Raw genomic sequence first — 19873 nt, forward strand, 5'->3', positions numbered from 1 at the left:
GTCTATATGCATCATAAATACTAAGAGAACAACACAGGGAGAGACATAATTTTCTCACAGAAGAAAACCTGATGAAGAGAATTTTTATTCTACAAGGCTGTGAATGACTAAAACATATTATTTGTCTTCTGAAAGAACTTCAACAAAAAAAACAGCACCATGAGAAAAATGGATGTTCATGCTGTAGACAATACAAGCGGCTCCTGCCCTTTCTCACAGTGAAAATGCTCAAAGAATGTTTTTGGACAGGATGTTTCCAGCAAAGAGTCTCAAAACAGCATTTTACTTTCTCTCCATTGAATATAAACTAGAAATTAAATAGTGGCACCAAGAAAAAAAAAAACGTAACAAGACTTTTTGTCCTCAGCAGCACCTTTTAACTGAGGGACAATTTTAGCTGTGGAAGAAGAGGCGAGAACAAAGGTCTGTTGGGCAAGTGGACCTAGTCAAAGGCTTTGCTCCCGAATATTTCTTCCTGTATTTTTATTCAGTCTTTTCTACACCGAATGTCTATTGACCAGGGTTTCATCACTGTAAACCTATTCCCCCTCACCTTCCATCTGATTTTGATGTCCTTGGCTTACCTTAGGACTTAGGTGTCCCATCCCCCCCCCGCCCCCTTTTTTTTTCTAAATCAGCCTTCTCAGTGGCCTGGACATGACCTTCTGCTTTGCTTGGTTTCCCCACCCAGCGCTTTTGCCTAGCTAGAGCACTGCACCAGACACAGACCGTCTATCGCCATGCACAAGCTTCATGAACAAAACCCACAGGACCCAGCTCGATGCTCAGCCTTCGCGGGCGCCGCCTTTCAGGAGCAGCACACCACCCTCCATAAGCCTCCTTGCTGCGTTCGGAGAAGGGCATGGAGGTTACAAGGCAGGTCCCGGGGGACTGAGTGATGTACCAAACCAAAACAAATTTGGCAGTGTTAACTTCCAAATATCAGAAAGCGATACCGTTTCCACGGAGGGTACGAACAGGGACTTTGAGCTGAGACGTGCGCTTTGCAGGAGGGCAGGCGTTTAGGGAGGTCTTCCCTGTACCCAGCCCGCCAGGTTTGCTGGCAACGCTTGGCCAGCCGGAAAAGTCACCTCATTTCGCAGACCTGCAGCTGACATCCCGAAAGCCGCACCATGACGGCAGCTGGGCTTAAACCCTCCCCTGCGCACACACAAGGTCTACCGCTTCCCAAGGCTCGAGATGTCAGCCCGGGCCCCAAGGGTTGCGTCGTGGAGGGCAAAAAATAAACAGCCAAGCACCGCAGGCTGCTGCCGGGCACCCTGCATTCCCATGAGAAACTTGCAAAGTCAGATAAACTGCGTCACAGCAGCCTGCAAACCGGAGGCCTGGATGGTTTAAAAATACTGCCTGCCGCAGATTTCCCAGGCCATATATAGTTCACACATCTCACGGTAGCAGGAAGACGCTGCAAAGACACAGAGACACAGAGAAGGAAGAAAGTAACGGGGGACACGGCTGCCAGTGTACAACAAAAACAGGTTAAAAATAGCCTGGACCGCAACAGCTCCCTCCTAGCAGGAGGGTGCGGGGGCCGCTGGTTCTCCCTGCCCTCACTGGCCCCTCTCTCAGCTGCCTATTTTCTGCCAGGAGGAAAGGGCAGGAAGGAAGCTTTCGGTTTCTGTAAGCAGGAGAGAAAATGACAGTCCTGCTTGTTCTGACACCGGGCGGGCTCACCGAGGCTTGCACAGACACCCGGCTGGCGCTGCGGGACCCCCTCCCCGAGGGATGGGCTTGGGGGCACGGGGAGAGCACAGCCTTGGACACCTCGCCCGAGAGCCCCAGCAGCGGCTGGCGTAACCCCAAGGGATGTGATGCCACGCTGCCTGAAGGGGAACGCAGCCTGCGCTTTGGTAAGGGCTTTGAAACAAGTCTCATCTTCCCCCCACCATGCATGTTGAGTCCTGACCCGGGGACAAGGCCGAGCTGTCCAACCCTACTCTGGTAAAACAAAGAAAAAGCAAAAAATGCTTGCTCTGCCCGTCCCCTCTTCTCTCCTGCAGCCCAGCCTCCCCAGAGCCATTGCAAAGGAAAAGCAGCCACGCGCCAAATGAGATTATCTCTCTGCGAGGATATTCTCCATCACCTTCTCCTAGCCCGGTCCCTTGCAGGGAAAGCAAGAATATGAAAGTATGTGACATCGGGCCAGGGTGTGTGACCCTGGCCTCCTGCAATCTCCTTGCTTGTTGGGATTTCCAGCAGCCAGGTGAGCACCGCCTGGCTTGAGTTGAAAGAAGGAGGTGCTGGTATGTCTCCAAATTGCAGGGCAAGTTTTAATTTGTTCGTTAGAGTGCTGGCATTTTTTTCTTTTATTCTTGGTCACTTACATCCTGCAGGCCTGGCTTCCCCAGCCGCAAACAACTTCTGTCAACTCCTAGATGCCGACACGAGGCACTGAGAGGGGTCCAAGCCAAAAGCCCAGATTCCAAACATCCCTGAACTTTGGAGAAGTTCAAATCAGAGCACACATCTCTAGTCAGAAGAGGAAAGCTGTAACATGATCCCAGCCCTGGGCAATAGAGGTAACACTCCAGTGTGGTCTGAAGGTGACTTCCAGAATATGCAGTGTGGAGCACAGCAGAGGAGGAGAGGGAAAAGCATGAAGGCATTTTTGATACGTTAAAAAAAAAAAAAAAAAAAAAAGCTCTCTAGGAGGGAACTGGGTGTCTGCTGTCTGTGGGAGGGTGAAGAAGGTTGCTGACAGAGTAAAGGGGGTTAAGAGAGGTGGATGAACTCTGAATGGAAGAAGGAGTGATACCAAAGAGCCCTGTAGGCTGTCAGAGAGCTGTCAGAAGTCAGGAAGGAGCTGAAAGACCAAGAAAGCTAGCATTCAGGGAGAAGTCCATCAGAGCACATCTGCATATCTACGAGATCTTGAGACTGACAGCTGCATTCAGGCTCACACATGTCCCTGCCATGCTCTCTGCCTGCCTTTCACATGGACCAAAATCCTAATGCCTCAGCTCCAGTTCTGTTTGCAGGGGAAGGATGCATTCGGCTAGGAGGGCAGCTCTGGGCACTGGCTGTGCCGTGTGTGGGAAAGTGAGCAGCATCAGCCCCTCTGCGTGCTGCCGGCAGCACCCACATCAGCATTTCCAGCTAGAGGGGCAGCGTGGGCTTTTTCCTCTGGAGCACAAGAAGCTGCACGCTGCTCCTCCAGCTCTCTGTCGGCTTGCGTGTCAGCTCGTCACTTAGGCTTGCAAGAATTAAGCCCGGGCACTAACAATGTCAGGCTGCACAAGCAGAGATGCCTTTTTCACTCCATGCTAGAATATGGACTATTTGATTTTCATTCCCAGAAAATCTCCTTGGATGGCCCACAGAAAGGCAGCAAACTGCCTAACTGGGTTTGCCTAGTTCTGTATTAATGTGCTGAGTGTGTGTGGACACACCAGTCTCTCTACACCCCAGGAACAAGCCCTGTGTGGGCCTTAGCCCAAACTTAGAGGGCACCAGGCTGCAGGATGGGGGAGCCACCCCATCAGATTACACCAGGTTAGAGTTTAAGATCAGAGCTGTGCACAGCCTAAGGTCACAGCAGCTCAGGCCATGCTTGCAAGGAAGGTGGGATGACAATCCCAAGCGTGACCATGTATGTGATGTGCACGCAAAGGTGACTGTGTGTGCACCATGCCCCTCTCATAGGCCAGAGGAACGAACTCTTGGGGAGTCACTCCAGTGACTGGCTAGATGGCTTTTGTGCCATCCCATGACACTGGCCACAAAGAGTAAGGGATAGCTTCCTGGCTCTCACTTCCTCAGTTAATGAATACCACCACTAATTAACTGACAGTAACGTGGAGCTATTCTTGGCCATAGGTGGATCTTACTGAGGTCATACTGGTTGTGGGTAATGTAATTTATCACCCTGTGAGGCACTTTGGGATACAGTGCGAGAAGACCACTCGGAAAGTGCCAGAGCAATAATCCAAGTCAGGATTTTCCCTGGTAAGGTAATATGTTCCATACTTGCTGTGCCTCTGAGAAATAAAGCACTGAAGTTGCACTGGCTCCGGTGCAATGCTGTAAAGATTTCCAAATACATCGGTGGAAACAGAGAACTACTGTGCTCAAGAGGTGGGTCCCTCTTTGAAGCAAAAGAAGTGCAAGGTGTTTATTTTTTCCTTAGAACAACTCTGAAGACAAAAATACCACCCTGTGGAAAGGCACTCGGCTGCCAAAGAGAAGTATTGTGCTTTGGGCAGGCAGGCGGCTCTCCCCATACAGCAGCGGGGTCACGCTGTCAGGCCCACGTTGGAGCTGGAGCTGTACTCTAGGTGAACTCTACCAAATTAGCTGTACATGATGCTGCATTCCCTCCTTTCTCGGAGGATCAAAGTGGCTGGATCGAGTCCCAGCTTTCTGCAGATAAGCAGATCACAGGACTAGTTTGCACCTCTATGCTGCTTGTAATACACCGTGTTACAGATTCCTCTGGATTTCCTAGTTTGTGCCCATATACACTGGATACTGCTGGTCACATTTTTTCCCTTTATTCCTCTGAGCTGATCTAGTGATCTGGGATACTTCCACAGACTCTTAACACCAGTACAGACTCTCTGGCAGCGTTACATCTGATTATAAACTACTACTGCTGTTCTTGCCCAAATGCTCTTTATGATTACCTTGTTTTATATAAAAAGCACCATAAAAAGCTCATTTTATGGTGGGCTTTTCCCACCAGCACAGCAGCACGAGGACAGGTGCTGCAGCTCAGTAGCCTGACTTGCATCAAACCCTTTCTGAATGGTGGAGGGAGAAAGACAAGCCTATCTGGTTTGGTAAGCCATGAGGCATCCCTAACGCCTAAGCAAAACGCATGTGAAGAATAGGGGGGAGGGGGAAGATAGCAATAATTGGAAATCCATTCCACTCATATAAAAGTGTTAATTAGTTGTTTATCTGCAGGCACACTGCGGGCTTCACAAAGGCACACACAAGTTACAGCAATTAATTACTAGCAGGGTCTGGGAGACTGTCTCCGTAATTAAAATTTGTGATCAAGCAGCAGCAATGGGTGATTCAAAAGCAAGCAGCAGAACACGTTCTTCTTTAAAAAGATAACATGGTTTTGTGTCATAGGACTGGGTGATAAATTGACTGCAATTTTAACCATTGCTGTTGTTTAAGCAACAGATACATTTCTAATATGCAAGTGATAGCTTTAGAGTGGGCCATTTTTTTACCGATGCAGTTTATCTGTCAGTAGAAGCAGACACATGTTGAAACTATGCAAGAATTTATGTCAAATCCAGCAAAGAGTTTTGGATGAAAAAACAGAGATAGAATTGAGGAAAAAAAAATGAGAAAGATTTATTTAATTTTGGAATGATAGCTCGTGACCTAATGTTCCTATTTTAACTAAAAAATAAAAAGAAATCCCCGAGTCCAAAGTACTCCGTTGAGTTGAAGATGAATATTTTTTCCAGTTCTCACACCCAGCTATAGTGGCACACGCTCCAGTGTGTCCTGCCCAGAACATGAAAAGTTTTTAAGGACTGAATGAGAGAGAAATTTAAACAGAGGCATGTTATCAGCAAAGAAAAAGACATGACAAGACATGATAAAGCATTTAATTGTTTTATTTCATTTGTGAAAAATACATTGAGTATAATAATAGAATAGCACTGAATTAATCTTGCACAACTCCAGTGGGACGGGAAGCATCTTGAAAATTTTGGCTTGAGATCCTTCTTTACAACTTTTTTTTTTAAATATCTGATAGTTGCAGCAGTGAAGACCATTCCCAAAAATAAAAGTGACCTTCATAATTATTTTCATAGGCTATTTTTGGCAAGGCTGATTGATTGAAAATGATTCCCAATGACTGTATTTTAAAAGTGACACATTTGTCTGTTCTTGTTGTGAACTGTTCAATTCACAAAGATATTTATAATTAAAAATTACTCATAACCTCTTTTCCAGAATATTTTTGGCCAGGGGATTGTTTAAGACAAGCTGTGAGTATTGTCCGGCCTATATCTGAGCTGTGTTCATCACAGACGGTGACCATGGCATTTTCTGTGCTCTGCTGGGTGGCTGAAAAACACCTGCAAACAAAGTTTTGGAGGCACTGCTTCCAACCGTGCATTGAAACTCCCATTTCCACATTTTGCAAGTCACAAAAGATCTACTTTTTTTCAGGAATATTGCAGCCAAGAAGCCAACAGGAAGGTTTGCTGAAATGTTTCCTTGCAGAAAACAGAAAAAATGAGCAGAATAATGTTCAAACCGATGCCAGCAAACTGTGTTTGGTACAGTTTCTCACAGTGTTTGGCCTGTTTCTCACAGCTGCGTTCAGAGGCGAAGAAAACGTTTCCCTGGGTCTAAGGACTCCCTGAGCGGGAACGGGCTTCCAGCAGGGAGGATGCACAGCGCCGTGCAAGCGCTTCACAGCAATGAAATACGGGATCGCATGGCACCCGCTTGCTGTAGAAGGTCTTCCCTTTTCATATGTGGCAAGTCACAAATTCAAAGGAAAAGTTGCATGAAATGGAGCTGTATCTTTGTATCTAAATGTGTAATTCAATTATAAATTGAGTATCTTGGCCATCGGCCACAACAGAAGAAATGTCCGATCAATCTGTGTAAAAAAAGAGTTCATATTTCAAAAATGAAAAAAAGTTAAGATCCAAGACCAGCCCTTAATTACCACGCAATGACCACAAAAAAAAACTCACAAAAAAACCAAATTAAATTATCTGAAATATTATTGCTTGATAGTACTTTAGTCTTCTAGTTCAGACACTAAAACATTCCTGATGTAAGAATGGGGAAGGGTGAGACCAACATTTTTTCCTCTGCTGAAAAAAGAGGTTTGGCAGCTTTTCTTGAGCAGAATACTTTTTCCTTTCAGAATAGTATCTACCCAAAACACTTACCTTATAACATAGCTGCTAGGAGCTAAGCTATGAGGGAACAGGAAATTGCAAAAAAATCGGGGAAAAAACTTGAAAAAAAAGAGGAAAAAAAAGTATTGAAAAGAAAAGAAATTGAAGAAAAAAGACAATTAAAATTGGAAAAAAACCCACCAAATAAATCTTAGATCATGGAAAATAAGCTTTGTGAGAAAGTAAGGATTTATCATTCACCTTTCTGCACATGCTTATTATTTTTTTTTCCTTTTTATACCAGAATGTTCACAAGAGAAAGTCAAATAACAGCAATGAATAACTGACACTCCAGTGTAAAAAAAAAACCAAAACTCCAAAATACTTGTGATATCAGGGATTTTGAGGGGGATTTACAGTTGCCCCTTAGAATAACTTTAAAAAAAATAAAATGCTTACCATTAGTAGAGTCACAATCCACAGCGGGGAAGGTACAAAACTTTAAGCCATGAACTGAGGCTGAGGAAAAAGTCGTTACTAAATTAGCAGAGCCGAACTTCAGTCAGCCAAGTAGAAGACTCCCCTTTCTACCAGTTAATTTAGACAGCCAGTCGTCTCCAGCTCGACAGCCATCTGCACCTCTTTAAGTTGTCATCTTTGGTTTGATTTAAATGTTCACATAGTAAAAAAAAAAAAAAATCCAGAACTTCGAGACAGCAAGAATCTTACTGACAAGCTTTGTAAAAATTAAACCTATTAACCAAAAAAAAGCAGCTAGACAAAGAAGCCAATATACAGACATTTTATTGGGGTGGGTTTTATTGTGAATTATGAATTGCACAGTAACTATTTTACAAAGGTCAGCCAACTACGTTATCCAAGACAATTACAAATTTCACCCCAACAATTTTATAATGTGACTCTTCTGTAGCATTATTTGGAACGACCCTCCCAATAGCCAAAAAGCAGTGAATATTTTTCATGTTGAATCATCGTTCAAGCATTGCTGTCGTCTTCCTAATGTCACCGCACCGACCTGTCAGTGCCCTGCAACGGAACACTTTTGCACAGCAGTTTATCAGGGTGCCTTGCACTGGGGTATTGCAACTACCAGCAGTCTTGAAATGCTTTCTTGAGTCTTCACATGCGTGCTGTGCCACTTTCACGCTCAGAGAGCTCTCTGACAGGGATCTTGCTCCTCTGCTTATGAAAACATTCACTAATTTTACTCTTAGCAAAACAATAAAAAACAAAATACATATCCTCACAGAGCAGAAACACAGCTGCACCTAGGAAGGCATATATAACATTTGCCAATGTACTCGGTCAAAAAGCCTAACCGAGATACACACTTCACAAAAAAGCATGTCTTCTATTTAGATATGTCCACACAACCTGTAAATTGACTATAGATTTGCATTAAAAGATAAAACATATTCAAGACCAAGTGTCCACATTATTTTTTGGAGGGAGAAAGAAAAAAGTATATTTGCATATTTGCCTCACCTAAAGAACCTTAGTTTAATAGGCAGGTAAATTAAAATCAGTATTTTTCTGCACAGCAGAAATTCAGGTCGATACTACCATATTAGATTTCCTATATGAAAAATACGGGATATGAAAAGCAGCGGTACCTCAGAAGGCAATTCGTAATACTGAAAAATCCCTGGGAATTTCAATAGTACATGGCTGCAGGTCTTAGGTTTAAAAAATTTTGAGGATTTATGATCCACTTGCAAAGAAACAGTAAAATTGTGGGTGTAAAGAATCACTTCATAAAATCCTTGTATAAATTTTTACATATAACTAAAGAATGTGGAGTCAGCAAAGCAAAAAGTGGAAATGTTAACATCTTTTTAGTTCTCATTCTAGTGTGTCTTTTTTTTCCACTTAAACAGCTGCATATGGGAAGTTTCTCTCTTTTTAAAGGTGGCACAAAGGGATGATATTTTGTCACTAAAGGTGACAAAGAGAAGTTGTGGAGTCTCCATCCTTGGAGACAGTCAAAAGCCGTATGGACATGGTCCTGGGCAACTTGCCCTAGCTGACCATGCTTTGAGCAGGGGGGTTGGACCAGATGAGCTCCAGAGGTCCCTTCCAACCTCAACCATTCTGTGATTCTGTGATCTTCATTAACAAGAATGATGTATGATGTTGCAAGAACGTGTCTACTAATGACATACTACTGAATATTGTGTATGTGCTGTACAATAGAAAGGAAGTGTTTTTAACAAGAAAAAAACCAGATAACTATCATCGTTTAAATAACATTCAATTATTAAATTCTGATTTCCTAGAAAGTCTTTCAGCTGAATGCCTTAATGCATTTTAAATGCTGTAAGACTGAAGAAAACTTTCCCTTGCCTGGGTTCTCTAAGTCTTTATTTGATGATGAGCAGACAAAACAAACGGGGATAGCTTACAGTTCTAAAGGTTGCATTTCATTGATGGTTCTTCATGGCATACATGATGATTTGACATGATTTTACATGTAACGTAACAAAACTGCCATTGCCCACCCCTCCTCTGCACTGTGTTTTTTACGAGAGAGAAGAACTCCACAACATGAAGCGTAAACTCGTATTTAGAAAGTCTCTATCTGAACCATCAGTGGGGCCTTTTCTTTTCCCCAGCTTGAGTCCTCTTGGCCGGTGAATCTGTATAAGACCACAAATCACAGCATTTGTTTTTCAGTGCGTGTCATTTTTTATGCTTTCTCAGGAATGCTCACCCACAGTTGGCTCCTGTAGTCCCATTTCATTCTTTGTACTGGCAGATGGCCTAAAACAGGGAGAAGTGGTTGGACTTTGAATGCATGGTCATTTTTCATAATTCTACTGTGCACTGTATATACTCCATCCCTCCGTTTCTTCCTTACCCATCTCCTAGTCAGGATGAACTCTCCACCAGCCCCAAAGTGTCTCCCCCCAGCTGGCATGCGACTGCAACCACTTGCCTTCACAGCAAGTGGTTCCCAGTTGTTAAACTGTGCCTAAAAGAAAAGGATTTGCTGACACAATTTCGAGCTGTAACAAAAGTTACTTCTGGATTAAGAAATGTTGGGTAGTTGTAAACAAAAGATTGTATTGCCCTACCTCTTGGAGGCTATAATATTTTTCCCAGCTCCCCCTTCATAGTGCCCCATAGTTTTTAACTGCATTTGGCAAAAGCTTATCTTCCACAGTCTGAATGTGGAAGAGTTTTGCTTATCTATCATGTTCATTATTATGTGATTAGACAGTAGTCACCACCCGCTGTAACTATGATGTGAAATGAGGAATGTGTGAAGATTTACTGCTTACTGTCTAAATGCAGTTTGGAAATATATCTCTACAGGAATAAACTTGCTTTTCAACTTAAAAAGTGTAGCGTACACCTTGCTTCAGAATACTGAGGAAAATCAACATAGGAGGGAATCCCCATGTTGACACACTCAGGTTGGTGCCACCGTTTTGACCTAATCAGGAAAGGAAATTACTTACTTGTAAGACCTACAAGCTGGGGTCAGCAGCCTCCGTGAAGCAGCAGTCAGCGGTGTCGAGGCTTGGGCTTGACTCTCATGGTGACATCCAGTCACGTCTATAGCACCTTCTCAGCCTCCCAGCTTGTTAGAAATAATAAAGCCAGAGATCAAATTAAGAAGAAAAAGGTTACAGTGAAAGTCAAGAAAGGCTGGTTTCCTCCTTCCTCCTAGACCTCTGATGACAAGACTGCTTTATTCCCTCACGGGTTTCCACTGCTCCTCCAACACCGTTCTTCCTGGACAAAAGATCATGCACTGTCATTCGTCTTTGTGGATCTCTCATGCTTTGCCTTCTACAACTGTTCCACGATGGAAAACTTCACCTGTCACCTTCTGATTACTGCCATCCATTGCCACAAAACAAATGGCTCATAACCCCCAGGAAGGCTTGTGAGGCAAAAGACAAAAGCTGCAGGTGGATAGCATTTCACACATAGCCGACTTTGGGAAAGCGGGAGTGGTAAGAAGGAGCCACCTCGGACATGCCTCCAAGTGGTGGGGTGCAGGTATTCCCTCCAGCCATTTTTGGGCTGTGGAGAGGAAAGCCATGTACACACCTCAGCCTCACCACAGGGTGCCCTGACCCACTGCCCCATCCGTGTGGCTGGGGGACCAGGCCCCCCCGGGGAGTACTGCTGTGCCCTGTGGCAAGCCGTCACTATGCCCCGTGGGAATGCTAGTGCCCGCTTAGGGCAGGGCAGGATGCCAGAGCCTCAGTGAAACCCTCTGGAGACAGTCACACACCGAACTGAGGTGGCTGAGGGAGGAAGCTAGTCTTGCATGGCTTCCCCTGTGGTCCATGTCCTCCACAGGCTGGTTCAGAGGTAGAGACTAATGTAAGGAGTGGTACCAGGGAATGTGAAAACCCTCACATTTTCAGCTGTCAAAGCTCATTAGGATTTTACCTATGTGTCTCCTCCCAGCAATAGCATCTCAGCAGCATAGTACCCCAAGACACAGTATCAGCCCCAAATGCTGCTGAGGGCTTGGTCCCCCCTGGGCTACCCAAACCACTCACAGCTACATCAAAGGACTCTCCCCAGAACTTATTCATGAGTTTTCTTTAGAGTCTGCCCAGCTGAAAAGTACGGTGGCATTAAATTGTATACGCAATTATTTTTTTTTTTAAACAAACAAAGCCTCCAAGCCTGACAGGCAAGGGCAGGGATGGGATTAGGCAAACATCCTATACAGACGGTTCCTCTTTCTGTCAGCTTGTAAGTGCTTTCTCTTCTGGAACTATACAGTACTAACTGAGCCGGAAACAGCTATTTAAAAAGTGATTATAGTGTGACATTTTTGTTTGACCTAACATCAAGCCATGTGCAGCTTAAATGTCAGCAAAGCTATTTACTATAGGGACAGACAGGCCCTAGCATGCTTAAATCTACCCAGCGTCTTAAAGCTGCTTGCTGTCTCCACTCGGTGCACATGAATGACACTGAAGCCAAGATGTAAAGTATAGCGCTCCGTAAGCTGTGATGATTGACTAATATGCTGGGTGGCACAATGCATTCAGCAAGAGGCTCACAGGGAGGAAGACGAAATAATGGGTAATTGAAGTCAGTCTCAGGTTAGACAGCAGAGGCCCGTGCAAAAGGCTTCCTTGGATTAGCAAGAGCATGCCAATAGCTGGTGTGTTTTGTCCAGGGATGTCTGAGGAGCTCAAATATTTGGACAAAAATAGCAAGCAGATTTTTTTTTTTTATTAGCACAGGAGCTGCATCGGTCACATGAGTGAGGAGGGAGCACAGCCCCCAGCTGTGGCTACGGGTCCTGCCGTTAGCAGCCTCCCTGCAGCCCCTGCAGCAGAGCGCTGTGGCCTCAGGGCTGTAGCCGCCCCCCCGGGCTGGCAGAGCACAAACCAGGCCGCCCAGCTGCGGCTGCCGTGCAGGGTGACAGAGGGGAAGGGAGGCTTCAGAGCCGTGTCACCAGCCAGCAAAATAATAGCCGAGCAGTGGGGGAGCATGAGGCTAATGCAGCTGATTACGTGCATCTCTCCCTGCGTGAGAACCGACAGGAATGAAGCGCATTCAGATCCTGCAAAGATGCATGAGCCCGTGGAGCTATAAAGTGATATACCGAGTTACATAGAATCATCAGCTCTCCCTGGAAGACAATGAAATGGTTTGCAACGGATGGAGATAAGTACGCTTATAGGTCCTTAATGGAACCAGAGGCATATATTTGGACAGCGTTCCAGTCTGACCTTCTTCTCAGAGCCTAAAATAACAAACAAATCAGTGTGCCTTTATTTTGAGAAAACATTGCTCACAGTAATAAGGGTGGGTGGGGGCACTCAAAAGGAAGCAGAGCTGTGATAAAACTTCCATTTTGTTCTCTCTTGCATGTCAGAAAAAAATTTACATTATAATTCAGAGTGCCTTTCAGGGTTTATTTTTCTTTACATTGTTACATGCCCGATCACATCTGATTTTGGAAGCTAAGCAGGGTCTGACTTGGCTGGCATTTGGGAGACTGCTGAAATGCAGTAGACTGAGCAGGATCTGTGTGCTCATTATATGAACGCGCAGTGCCTAAAAGCATGATTGGGGGGGGGAACAACAAGAATATTCACAGCTTTTCCATATTTTAAAATATTGCTTTTCTCCATATATAGCAACCAAAATAACACCACGATGAAAATAACATCATGACTCTCAAATGAGCATTTTTTCAAATAATAAAAAAAAAAAGAGACTGCTTGTGAATACTGGTTAATACTTTCCAAACAGCACAACCCTTTGAGCAAACTGATCATCAGGTCATTAGAGATAGGAAATAAATTCTTTAATTTCTGTCTGTTTGCTATTTACTTTACTAAGTGTTGACAGTGGCAGGGGACTGTAAAAATCTTTTCAAAACTCATTTAAGTACAATAAGTGAAAACAGTATAAACTTTTTAACAGAAAAGATATGCGAGGTGGTAGCCAGAGGATTTTTTTTTATGTGGGGTTTACTGTTGTTCTTGGTGTTTTCAGTGACAAAGGGCTTAATTATATCGTATAAAGGTTCCTTCCTTCTTGCTTTACCTTAGAAAATTCCAGAAGATCAAGGTTGATCTGTTACGATTTTGCTTGGAGGCTCCCAAGCAAGAGTTAAAACTTTAACAAAAGCTTCCTGCATTAAAAGTGTTCATTAGTCATTCAAGTTAAAACAGATATCATTAAAAAAAATAACAAATTTAACTAGAACTCCCTTCCTCTCTTGCTTTCTTATCAAATGTCATCAGTGGGTACCGCTCAGATCCTGAGTGGGCCTTGCAGTCCAGGGTGAGCTTCATTTTTTTTGGCGCCTCCTTCCCCCAAAAAAGTTAAAAAGGCAAAACTGGCAAGCAAGAGTAAAACTTTAACAAAAGCTTCCTGCATTAAAAGTGTTCATTAGTCATTCAAGTTAAAACAGATATCATTAAAAAAAATAACAAATTTAACTAGAACTCCCTTCCTCTCTTGCTTTCTTATCAAACGTCATCAGTGGGTACCGCTCAGATCCTGAGTGGGCCTTGCAGTCCAGGGTGAGCTTCATTTTTTTTGGCGCCTCCTTCCCCCAAAAAAGTTAAAAAGGCAAAACTGGCAGTGAATGTGTTAGAAAGAAAACAAACATCAAACAGATCTTTGAGTATCTTTCTTCCACCTTTGAACAAGAAATAAATACGATATGGCAAAGCAAGGCAACTTCACATGCTGTAAGCCTCTCCCAGGTAGTGCCTGAGATGCCCTCGTTCAGTTTTGCTGCCCTTCTTTGTTATACTGAAATGTGAGGGATTTCTAAATCCTGATTTGGATGCATCCCCCAGCAGCAGAGAGGAACCGACAATTACTGAAGCAAGGCAAGTTGTTTTCAGTTTAGCAGTTTTTTTCTAAGCCAGGCTTGTGGTTTCATTTAAAGTTTGAATGCTTCCATTCTCTGAGAAGCCCAGTGGCTTTTCAATAGCAGAAGATCAAATGAAGTTAATCGGGCAGTGTGACCTAATCCTCTAATTCAGCTGCCTTTTTACATTAGAAATGTTCTGCTCATGTACGATTGATTTGCTCTTAAATTGACTTTTTTTTTTTGTTAAATGCGCTATTTTAAAGTTCTACTCCTGGCTCCACGGATCAGGTACACAAATAAGGGAAGAGCGATTTTTCTTCATTTTGTAGGTTTAGATAGGCAAATCCTAAGGGTTCTGATAGAAAATCTCTTGTTAATCACAGAAAGCCCAAGATGTTTTGCAACAGCAGCAAGAAGAACATTTTTCTTTGTGGTAGCGATCCCACAGGTTACCTACACTTAATGGGGCTACTCTGGTCAGCTATTGCCGACTATAGGAAGGCTACCATAAGTGTAATTTCTCCTCAGCTTTCAGATATACCTTCCATTGACGTTTGCACATGTTTCACCGAAGACTGAAACAATCTCCTCGTTTCCTTTTTGTTCCCTCACTTCTTCTGATGTGGTGGCTCTGGTGCACTGCCTCATGTGACGGGGCTGCTGCACCACCGCTGGGAAAGGGCAGCTGGAGCAGCGCTCCTCTGCGACGTCCCACTTCCCTCCATGCTGTGCATCGGCGGGTAGATCGCAGATTGCAGCCGCACCTGACGTGCAGGACCACAGGGAAGAAAACAGCCTGCTGGGTTGCTCCACAAACGACTGGTAGCTTATGCACTGAGATTGCCTCACGCTGCCATGTGGATGGGGGCAGCTGTGTGACCCCCCCCCCCCAACACACCCTGTCAGACTTATGTGCGACCCCCCCCCCCAAACACAGCCTGTCAGACTTGGCAGGCTTTCTGGCACTGTAACACCAGAAGAGCTCCTGAGCTCTACAAGTACCGACAGATAGACCATCAGCACTGGTTGTGTCTACCAACCTTCACAGCAGCATCCCCTAACGAAGGCCACATGAGGGGAGGCTAGCCAGTTTATAGGCCATGTGCATTTAACTGTATTAATCAGTTCCCATGCGCTCGTTTGGAACTAAAACTCTGCAAAGCCTGGTGACAGCTATCGCTCCTACAGGCAACACACAGGTGCCTGCATTCCTGCACAAACCCAAAGGACGGACCTCCCTGAAACACTAAGCTCTGTGGTCAAATGAGTGTTAATGGCCAGCACAAATTAAGTGTCGTTCACTTACCCCTAGGGTGGATTTGGCCAATATTTACAGATAATAGTTAACTATTTACAGCCCATAGTTAACACTATCAATGTTGACCTACTTCCTATGACCTTTCCTGCTTGAGCTGTAGAGTAAGTCTCAGCAGAAGATGTCCAGCCCTTGGCACAGACATCAGTGCGTGGTGCCTCTCTCACCTGCTTTGACGGCCTGCGTAGGGCAGCACGGGGCTCCCCAGGCACAAGGGGACACAGCCTGACATCTGCGAGGTGTGTGGCAGAGGGGAGAGAGCCCCATCGCACACACGTACCTGTCACTCCAGTGGTTTGCTCTTTTTTGTACCATTACTGAGGATTCTTGCAACAGATTTTCACTGGCTACTTCTACATATTTGCTAAGATTGCCTCAAGGTAAAGAAAGATATAATACAGTCTGGAAAACTAAAATGACCATTTACAGTGTCTGGCAGTTGCTCTTCAATCTTTTTGCTCTTAAGGAGGACATCAGGGCTGTTGTTCCTGCCTGTTGGGTCTGTGATACGCAATCATTTTGCTATATCCAGTGAACCACACAACTTTTTTTTCTTTTTCTTTTCCTGCCAGATGAATCCAATCAACTAATTACTTTTCCTGAAGATATTTTGCCAACACAAGGTTTGCTGTGTCCACATTGGCAGAACACATGAGTTTTCAAAATCACACGTTATTGTTGGCGTTACGTTACGTAAACCACAAGCTGATTAAGATCCACCTTATGAGTAGTTAACGGGTCTGTCCCCAGTCATCTGGCATTTGTGGAGATGATTTTCATATTAGTGCGCCAAGTGCGTAAAGCATCCCCTTTTCCCCAGCGCTATTTCTTAAAGAAATTGAAGCATAATTTCAGCCTGGCAGTGGGCAGCCGCAAATGTAGTAGAAGCAGAAATTTGCGGGCAGAGAGCGCCATCTCCAGCTACCAAATAATAATTACTCTGCAGTAACAAAACAACTAATTTGGTATTTCTCCTTTGGAATTGCCATCTGTTCCACCAAAAGATGGAGAAAAAAAGCCATCTGAGACTGATGAACGATCGAGATTTAAGCCTTAACACTATCTTAATATCCTATAGGGAGACTTTGCAAATCCTTGCTAAAGTTTCTGAATTAAATTAAAAAGCTGCTTAAAATTGCAAGGAGCTGAGCATCCCAAATTTGTTTTTGTTTTCAGGCTACTTAGTCAAGAATAAAATCACGTCAGATTTTAACAGAGCTAAAATTTGTACTATATTATGGTCCTCCAGCCTACAGAGAGTCTATGCATCTAATGCTACATACGATGCATTTGATAAATACTTGGAAAAGCTCATAAATGACACCCACCTCTAGTACTGTCCCAGAATGACTGGGTAGAAAACTAGCGTAAGTAAGCAATATGCAAAAATAGCATACAAAGTGCATGCAGAAGAATTATATACATACAAATATTACAAAATTTACAGATATTACAAAAATTACACTACATAAATATTATGTAAATACATTTAATTATATGAATACAAATATTACAAAATATTACAAATATTACATAAATTACATAAATACACAAATTGTATAAATACAAATACAAAAGAATTACAATGGTTGTATTAAGTACAAGTGTATTTCATGTACATTTTATCCCACATAAATGGTATATATGTTAGTGTGCACTTTTAAAGAAATCCGTACTGAAAAAATTAAACCAAGACATTCTTTATAGCTGACGCCTGAGAAATTGTTCTCCGCCACAATGTTAAATGATGTTGTTGCCATCCTGTTACCCAGCAGTTTTCTGTTCTTCCTAACACCAAGGGAAACCTCAGGTCTCCAGAGCATTCACAGCTCCAAAGGGTTCAAATGGAGCAGAGATATTAAGTGCATTGGAAAATTAATCTGTGAATGCGGGTATGCTGCTTTTGATAGCGTTTGCTAAACTAAATGGACAGCCAAGGTCAGGGCCTGTGAGCCCAGCCTCATTAATGTCATAGAAGAGTTTGTTCTAGAAACATGTCTTAAGGACACCAGTGGCAAAGAAGTTGTCACACAATAAAATTGAAAATCATGCCTCCTCATGTGTGCTGTTCAAGACTCATCCATATTAAAGAATTATTAAAGAATTTGCAAAAGCAAATGGATTACTGGATTCAAAGGACTATGAATACTAAACACGTACATTGAATAGAAAGATTCAGGAAGGCTTAAAAGAAAAAGCATCTGTTATCAGCTAGCCTTAAAAATAGCATTCCTGAACTAGGTACAGCATCTTATTTAAAATGCAAATTATTAAAGTACTCTGTGTTATTTTTATGATTGTCTGAGTTCAGCAGGTATTTGACAACTGTTCAGAAAAGATTCAGTTTGCAGCCACAGAGACTGCAAGATAGAGAAAGAAAGTTGATGAAGCTCTATTAGAAAGAGACCTGTAAAGGACAAGAAGGCAGTCAAGAACAGCTGGCATGGATTTATGACAGACAAATCACACTTGGCCAACCCGATTGCATCCTATGATGAAACGGTTGGCTACACGGACAGGGAGGGAGCAGTGGACACAGCAGACCTTGACTTCAGGACAGCTTTTGAAATAATTTCCCACAGCACATTCACTCACAAACTGAGGAAATACGGCATGAACAGGCTGGCTGTTAGATGCATTGAAAACTGTCTAGGCTGACGGGCTCAGTGGGTGGCAACTGGTGGCTTGGCAATCTGCCTGAAGGCCCATAACAAGCTGAGTACTCTAGGGGTTGATACTAGGGCCCATGTAGTTCATTGTCTTCATCAAAAACCTGGACCATGGGACAGGATGCACCCTCATCATATTTAAGATAACGCCAAGTTAGGGCAGGGTGGTTGGCACACTAAATGGTAGAGCTTCAGTTCTGAGGGACTTTGAGAAGCTTAAGGACTGGGCTGACAGAAGCCTTAACACGTTCAACAAGGAGAAACACAAACAAGGAGGACCGCTCAGCCCTACACCTAAGGCAGAATAAGCCCTTCCATTGGTACCGGCTGGGAAGAAACAGGCTGGCTATCAGCTTTGCCAAAAAGGACCTGGGGTTATGTAAAAGCCAAGTCCAATATGAGCAAACAGTATGCTCTCATTCCAAAGAGGGCAAATCACACAGTAGCCTACATTAGAAGGAGTATGGCCAATAGACTGAGGAAAGTTACTGTCCCACTCTGCTTGGTGTTGGTGAGGCCCCGGCTGGACACAGGGCCCAGTTTGGTGCTTCCCCAGATCAAGATGGGGCATCTTCAGTGAAGGCTACCAAGATGATCGGGATCTAAATCACATCACCTTGAAGGAGAGGTTGAGGGATCCTGGGGCTGTGTTGCCTGCTGAAGAGCGTAAGGGGTCACATAACAGCAGCCGACAACTACTTGAAGGGGGTTTACAAATATGACAGAGCTAAGCTCTCCCCGGTAGTGGCAGGCAATACAACAGGAAACCACGGGCGGAAGCGGCTCAGGAGGTACAAAGAGGACATTATGAAACAAATTATTTCCTTGGAAGGTAGTTAACCTGGACAAACTATGAAACTTTTATTTCAGATGGTTTCAAGAGCTGTCACGACAAAACTGCAACAGATGTGGTTTACTTTCAGTGGGGAGGCTGGACTATGCAACACCCAGAGGTCCTTGCCAACCAACCTGTTTGATTGTGCACAAATGTAAAGCTGATGACTTTCCTGGTCTATGATTCTTGTTTATTGTGGGAAGGTAGCCTTAAAACGGTCACCAAAAATGTTGTCTGGGCTTTATTATTAATTTGGGAGTGTGTTTAAGCATACACGAGCAAAAATAAAAATACTCTGCCACCTGTTGATATCTGGCAAACTGCAGATGTTCTTTTCTGAAAACAGAGTATTTCATTGCCACATTTAAACCGTTATCTGCTATTTCAGTTGGCAATATAAAAATAGCAAAGAAATGCAATGTATTTTGAAAAACCACCGATTGTAAAGGAATGCAGTGTGTTACTTATTCAACTTGTAAAAGTGATGGAAGTGCCTGTAGCCAGACTCCAGGAGTCCCCAAAATAACGTAAAACTCTGAGTGCTGCAACTCTGACAACTACCCTCTCTTCTCTGAATAACCACATGAGATTGCACCATTTACTGTCGTTGGCTTTTTTAAAGTATGCTAGAGGTCACTGATATGATCAGTTTTGACTAAAGTATGAGTTATTCCTGCCTGCACGATGCTCTTCCCCTCCTTCACACCAGGGACTCCTCCTCCCTTCTGCACCCCAGGAGAGGATCGGATCCCTTCCCTTCCCTTCCCTTCCCCTCCAGCAGCCTGGCTTCTCTTGCTGCTTTCCTCGTTGCAGTCGCAGTCTGAGTCGTTATTACTAAACCGCTGTTTGTGGTTAATTAATCCCTGAGGA

Source organism: Aptenodytes forsteri, unplaced genomic scaffold, assembly GCF_000699145.1.
Source record: "Aptenodytes forsteri isolate BGI_AS27 unplaced genomic scaffold, ASM69914v1 Scaffold217, whole genome shotgun sequence".
Classification (NCBI taxonomy): domain Eukaryota; kingdom Metazoa; phylum Chordata; class Aves; order Sphenisciformes; family Spheniscidae; genus Aptenodytes; species Aptenodytes forsteri.